We start from the raw sequence: 7,642 nt of genomic DNA, 5'->3' as shown, positions 1-7,642 counted from the left end.
TGTTCAGTGTTCTTTAAATGAGCAGCAGCATCTGATATTTCAAGCAACTGATGGCATCACAAAAACCTATCCCATTTATTTATTTATTTATTTATTTGTTTGTTTGTTTGTTTGTTTGTTTGTTTGTTTTTATATACCGCCCTTCTCCCGAAGGACTCGGGGCGGTGTACGGAGCAAGTTAAGCATACAGTAAAACAATAGTAAAAACAAATGAAACCCCAAAATCTATCAGGCCAGGCCGGCTTGCTGGAATAGGTAGGTTTTTAAGTCACGCCGGAAGGTGCGAAGGTCGGGGGCCATCCGGATTTCGGCAGGCAAGCAGTTCCAGAGGGTTGGCGCACCCACTGACAATGCCCTCCCCCTGGGGGCCACCAGCCGGCATTCTCTGACCGGTGGCACCCTGAGGAGGCCTTCTCTGTGGGAGCGCACAGGACGGAGGGGTGTTGACGCTGGCAGTAGGTGCTCCCGTAGGTATTCCGGACCCATGCCATGTAGGGCTTTGTATGTCATCACTAGCACCTTGAATTTCACTCGGAAGGCAACTGGAAGCCAGTGCAGCTCACGGAGGAGAGGTGTGATATGGGAGTATCGGGAAGCCCCCAAAAGTGTTCGTGCAGCTGCACTCATTGCCTAAGTGGGTCATGTGAATTGAGCCTAGCTATCCACGGTTCTTATCATTACTAACCCATCTGTGTTATTGCATAGTGTGATGTATTGACCAGTTCACTGTACTGAATTATAGATTCATCTTCATATCTCTCTAACGATAGCATGAAGATACCCTGCTAACAAAGTATAGTGCTAACTCTCAGAGGCAGATTGTATTCATATTTAGCTATTGAGTTTTAAAATAGTGTTTTCTCTTATGTCTCTATTTTGACTGCGGCCACAACTATGACATTTCATGCCAGCAGTCAAGGGCTGGGATCTGCTCAACTTCTGTTGATGACTTTAGATATTATGGATGGTCTTTCTCCTCTCTGGTTATTGGACATTGCATCCCACAGCCCCTTTGACTCATGTTGTTGAAGAAATGGGACACATTTTTTTTTCATAAAGCTCACTGCAAATTCAATATTTGACCTGTGCTTTGGTCAGTCATTACACATGTCCTTTAGATAGATGAAGTTAGCACTCTTTGAAAGGATGTGTGACCTGCTTTAATGCACGGATCAGAAGTCTTTTGAAAAGTATCCGATCTATATATTACAACATAGCTAGTATTCTCTGGTTCTTATCCTATACTCTACAGAAGTTCAAGTAAAGAAATTATGTCAGCTGCTTAATGTTTCTTGTAGCTTTTCTGCTATACCTGTGACTTCTCAGTTAGCCAATTGTGGGTCTAGCAGTCTTCAGGAATAGTGCTATACCTGTGGATTAAAAAATTGCTCAACTGATTGGTCAAACACGTGATGAAGAAACTGGGGGCTGAAACTGGAAGAATTCCCTCTTGTTTGATCCTGCAGCCATAGGATGTGTGTGAGCAATCTCTCAGTTTTTTAGATATAAGTTACTGCTCCTCATTTTGTATTTAAAAGAACAGATCTAGGGTTCTGACACTAGTGCATTCTGACATATAGCTAATTTCCCCATTCCAGAAACCCACTTGCACTTATGCAACCCAGCACAGATTGAGGACACCAATTTATGGCTGTTTTCACACAAGCAGGTGATGTTTAGTGGGAGGGTAATCCAATCACTTTTCTTAAGTTGTCCAACAAGAAACCTTCAAAGGTAGTGCCATTTACTGGCCTCATTACTACTGAAAGACATTAGCGCTTGGATAGTAGGGCAGCTATTTTTTTTTCTTTGTCAGTTTTGCTAACTTGTGGCTGGAACAATACATGTTAACATGACAATGGGAAAGAACTCAACATGTAACAGAGCCTTTCATTTGCTCATTACTATTACTCTTCTGAGTTTCTTTTGCATTATTTTCAGAAAATAAGGAATCCACTAGAATTGTCAAAAACAAAAAAACATCAGACATCTTCTGAGTTTCCAGGTGTTTTAATGAAACATTAACTCAGGTTTCCAAGAAGTTAAACAACTTAAAGGAGCAATTTGAAATGTGTTTTTTAATAAATAAATAAATAAATGATTCTTCAGTTTTTAATGCAGCTTTCAGAAACATATAACTTCTTTTAGTGAAAGCCATTGAGTGCTATGATTCCTGCTGCCACAAAGTCCGTTCTGGCAAATCTCACAAAACTATAACATGGAGCTTTGTTGCATACCCCACTCCATCAGCTGTTGTTCATTCACAGCTGAAATAAATTGTTCTAACAGCATATCTTCACTGGTAAAGCTGGCATCACTGAACTGTGTGACCAATACTGTCTATTTTCATTTCTATTTAATTTAGTAGGAAAATTGATAATATCAGTCCCTATTCAGCTTGGAGGGAATAAGAGTTCCTGGTTCAGACTGCTGGGCAGTGTGTCATCTTCTAAGACTAACATTAATTGCATATGGAAATCATTCATCATTGCCATGAAATAGGGTATAATATTGTATTGTATATGTAAACATTCTTTCAATGGAAGTGTACATATGTTAACAAGTATAAATATTAGGGCATCGTCAAAGTATATAAGTAAAGCCGCTTGACAGGAATACACGCGGGAACTTTGACAGCTGTCAAAGTTCCCCGCACTGCGCAGGCGCCTCCACTGACAGCTCGCGGCTGTCAAACTCCGGACCGTGAAGAAGCCTGAGCTGTCAAAGCGTCCACCGCACTGCGCAGGCGCAACCACTGACAGCTCGCGGCTGTCAAAACACCACACCACGCGGAAGCCGGAGCTGTCAGAAGAAGACGACGCTGATTGGTCCCCGTCTGACACGGCGCCAAAACAAACACTGCTGATTGGTCCTCGCGACCAGCTGCCGGCTATAAAAGCCGAACAAGTCATTCAATGTTGTCTTGCTCTAAATAAACTTGTTGTTAACTAGCCTGTCGTCCCGAGCGGTCCTTCGGCTACTTCACTGGCGATGAGGATGGGATCGCTCCGGAGCTGAAGTCACGGCCGAGGAAGAGAGTTCCCGGCAAGAGCTGACACGGAAGTTTTAACTTCCATCGGAGCAATCCAGGACCGGACGACATGGCAAACTTCGGCCGTGTGAGGGAGTTTGATACCCGCCATCCCGAGAGATGGCAATCACACCTCGGCCAAGTTGAAGGATTTCTCCTCGTCAGTAAAATCACTGACGACCGAGCAAAGGCCGCCGCCCTGCTGTACATCAGCGGGCCCCCGGTGTACGACGCAGCCGTCGGGCTGTTCAGCCCAGTGCCCATCACGGACGTCTCCTACGCGGACCTGGTGGACCAGCTGAACAAGTACTACATGCCGGCTCGCTCGGAACTGTACTGGCGGGTGCAATTCGCACAAAAGAAACAACGGCAGGACGAGCCCGCCAACGAGTTCATCGCCGGGGTCAGACACGCCGCGCGGAACTGCTGCTTCCCCGACCTGGAAGACCGCATCAGAGACCAGGTGGTGATCGGTCTGAGGGACGAGAAGCTACAAAAAAAACTGACGTCCAAACCCGACATGAATCTGGCTGAGCTGACCAGGGAGATCATGGCATACGAACACAGCCACAAAAAGAAGCCGACGAACACGACCCCAGAGACCCCGGCGACCGTCTACCAGGAAAGCGCAACCTTCAGCGACAGCGGAGAGTCGGTAGATTTCACCGATGGAGAAGCCCTACAGCGCAGGATGGAGCACCGACAGCCGAGGAGGGGAAAAACGTCGGACCGCCGAGGATTCAGGGACCCTCCACCGCCACCCCCGCGTTACGTGCAACGAGCCGCCTGTGCCAGCTGCGGGGGCAACCATGCCCGTGGAAGCTGCCGCTTTAGGAACGCAAAATGCCACAACTGCGGGAAGACTGGCCACATCAAGCCGGTGTGCCGCAGCAAGGGCCGGGACAACGTCAATGAGGTGGAGGCAAACCCCCCAGGTAGGCCAGCTGCCCAGGCCAACAGGGAAACCCCACCAGGCAACCGGGTTGAGACAATCGATAGGGTAAACTGCATAAGTTCCAAGGTTAAGGTCTGGGTCAGAATTCAGGGGGTGCCTTGCCACATGGAGGTGGATTCAGGGTCAGCGGTCTCCTTAATTTCGCTAACAACCTATCAGGAGATCTGTCAGAAAGGCCGAAGACAAATTCCCCTGAAACAAACTCAGGTTCACCTTGCAGACTTCCAGAAAACCCCTATTCCGTTGGAAGGGAAAGCCAAGGTCCTTGTACAGTATAAGGGGTTCAAAGGTCCCCTGGAGGTTTTAGTTACGCCAGGGAACCGCACCAACTTGATAGGGCTTAACTGGTTCACTCCACTAGGCATCGCCTTATCAGGGGTTAATACCATTCAAACACCCAGCCTGGAAGCCGTTTGCGAAAAGTACGCCGACGTTTTCGAGGGCACTTTAGGGAAATATACAGGTCCCCCCATTTCCCTGCAATTAAATCCAGCAATCCAACCAATTAAAATAAGAGCTAGGAGGGTACCCTTTGCCCTCAAAGAAAAAATTGAAAACGAGCTTGACCGACTCGTGAGTCTAGGGGTGCTTGAGCCAACAGATGGGGGAACCTGGGAGACCCCTATTGTCACCCCAATCAAACCTAATGGCGAAGTGAGAGTATGCGCTGACTATAAGGCGACAGTCAACCTAGCCCTCAGCCCCCATGCTTACCCGGTGCCAGCGGTAAGGGACGTATTTGCTTCCATCCGCTCTGGCACCATTTTCGCCAAGCTTGACCTCACGCAGGCGTATTTACAACTGCCTGTCACAGACGACACCGCGGAAGCGCAAACTATTGTCACCCACCGCGGTGCTTTTAAAGTTAAGAGGCTTCAATTCGGCATATCTGCAGCCCCGGGTATCTTCCAGGGTATCATGGAAAAGACCCTGAAAGGAATACCCGGGGTCTGCCCCTATTTCGACGATGTTCTCATCGCCGGAGAAAATGAAGCTAGTTTAGCTGACAGGCTGTCAGCTGTGCTGAGCCGGCTCAGAGAAGCCGGTCTCAAACTTAAGCGGGAAAAGTGCTCCATTGGAGTCACTTCTACAGAATTCCTAGGGTATAAAATCGATAGCCAGGGCATCCACCCCACCTCTGAGAAACTAAGGGCTATTCAAACCGCACCCAGCCCTAGGAATAAGCAAGAGCTTCAATCCTTTTTGGGACTGTTAAACTTTTACCATGCTTTCATTCCCCACAAAGCCACTATTGCAGAGCCGCTCCATAGGCTCCTCGACAAGGGTACAACTTGGTCCTGGACCAAGGAACATGAAAATAGTTTCCAATCGTTAAAAAAGATTATCTGTCAAAGCTCAACCATCACCCTTTTCAGAGAAGACACCCCAATATGCATCGCTTGCGATGCCTCTCCCTACGGAATTGGGGCAGTCTTAAGTCACCTATTCAAGGATGGCACACAAAGACCCATAGCCTTCTATTCTCGCACTCTGACCAAAGCTGAAAGAAACTATGCACAAATTGACAGGGAAGCCCTAGCGATAGTAGCAGGGGTCAAAAAATTTCATGATTATCTGTATGGAAGACCATTTACGATATTTACAGATCACAAACCCCTGCTAGGCATATTTACTTGGAATAAAATTACACCACAAATTCTCTCTCCGAGAATCTTAAGATGGTCAACGTTCTTAGCAGCCTATTCTTATCAACTAATACATAAACCAGGTAAGGAATTGGGACATGCTGACTGCCTCAGCAGACTACCCATACAAACCAGGGACTCAGATCCAGCCCCAGCCAGCCAAATTTTAGCAATCTCTCAACTTCCTGAATGCCCCCTGACTGCAAACATAATAGCTAATAATTCAGCAAAAGATAAAATACTTGCCAGAGTCCTCAAATGGGCCACAACTGGGTGGCCAGCTCAAAACCCACAACCCAAATTCCAACCTTATTATAATAGGAAAAACGAGATTTCAACACATAGAGGATGCCTGCTATGGGGAAATAGGGTCATCATACCAGAGGAAAACATAGACCAAACATTACACATTTTACATGAAGGGCACCCTGGAATTGTAAAAATGAAAGCAATGGCTAGAAGTTACGTGTGGGGGCCTAGCATAGATAAACAAATTGAAAAGTATGTGGGTGGGTGTTATACCTGTCAGGAGACCAGGAAGGAACCCCCCCAGGCCCCGATCCATAAATGGGAGACTACAAGGAACCCCTGGTCACGTATACATATAGATTTTGCAGGGCCTATCCAGGGCCAAAGTTTTTTAATAGCAGTGGACAGCTATTCCAAGTGGCTGGAAGTCACGCCCCTTAGGAAAACAACGTCCGCAGCCACTATTCAAGCCTTACGGAAAATATTCGCAACACACGGCCTACCTGACACCATAGTTTCCGACAATGGACCTCAATTCACCTCTCGTGAATTTCAGATCTTCGCTACGAGGAATTGTATTAGGCTGGTCACGTCGGCGCCGTTCCACCCATCGTCAAACGGGATGGCTGAAATTATGGTACGATCCACAAAAGAAGCATTAAAAAAATTCGTTAAAGGGAACTGGCAGAGGCGCATCAGCCAGTTCCTCTTAGCACAACACACAACGCCATGCTCCACAACCGGCAAATCACCAGCGGAATTAAGATGGGGAAGGAGGCTAATAACACGTCTCGACAGACTGCACCCCGACACATACCCAGAAGAACCACAACACCCCCACCCCGGCCGCACACTTAACCCTGGTCAACTAATATGGGCAAGATCATACACAGATAAAAACAAGTGGGTCCAAGGGACTATAATAAAACAAACAGGGCCCATCTCATACCTTATAGCTACGCAGGCACAGGGCAACATACGCCGCCATATTGACCAGCTCAGACCCAGACAACCACCACACAATGCTGAGCAACCAACCAGTGCCGACGTACAACCCCCACCGGAAATGCTGCCTATCCCAAACCAGGAAGTTGAACATCAAAATGAAGAACTAGACCCAGACCACCCACCGCCCCTTCGCCGATCAACCAGGAATCGGAAACCACCCACCTATCTAAAAGACTATCAGTGGGCTGGTTCAAACATCCAAGAGGAAAGAAACGCACCAGGGGAGGGGTAAGGGGTGTATTGTATATGTAAACATTCTTTCAATGGAAGTGTACATATGTTAACAAGTATAAATATTAGGGCATCGTCAAAGTATATAAGTAAAGCCGCTTGACAGGAATACACGCGGGAACTTTGACAGCTGTCAAAGTTCCCCGCACTGCGCAGGCGCCTCCACTGACAGCTCGCGGCTGTCAAACTCCGGACCGTGAAGAAGCCTGAGCTGTCAAAGCGTCCACCGCACTGCGCAGGCGCAACCACTGACAGCTCGCGGCTGTCAAAACACCACACCACGCGGAAGCCGGAGCTGTCAGAAGAAGACGAAGCTGATTGGTCCCCGTCTGACACGGCGCCAAAACAAACACTGCTGATTGGTCCTCGCGACCAGCTGCCGGCTATAAAAGCCGAACAAGTCATTCAATGTTGTCTTGCTCTAAATAAACTTGTTGTTAACTAGCCTGTCGTCCCGAGCGGTCCTTCGGCTACTTCAAATATGCCATTATTTAAACATATAATATGCCATTATTTAAACAA

The sequence above is a fragment of the Vipera berus genome, assembly GCF_964194415.1.
Source record: "Vipera berus genome assembly, chromosome: 7".
NCBI classification, from domain to species: domain Eukaryota; kingdom Metazoa; phylum Chordata; class Lepidosauria; order Squamata; family Viperidae; genus Vipera; species Vipera berus.
This window is presented reverse-complemented; position numbering follows the sequence as displayed.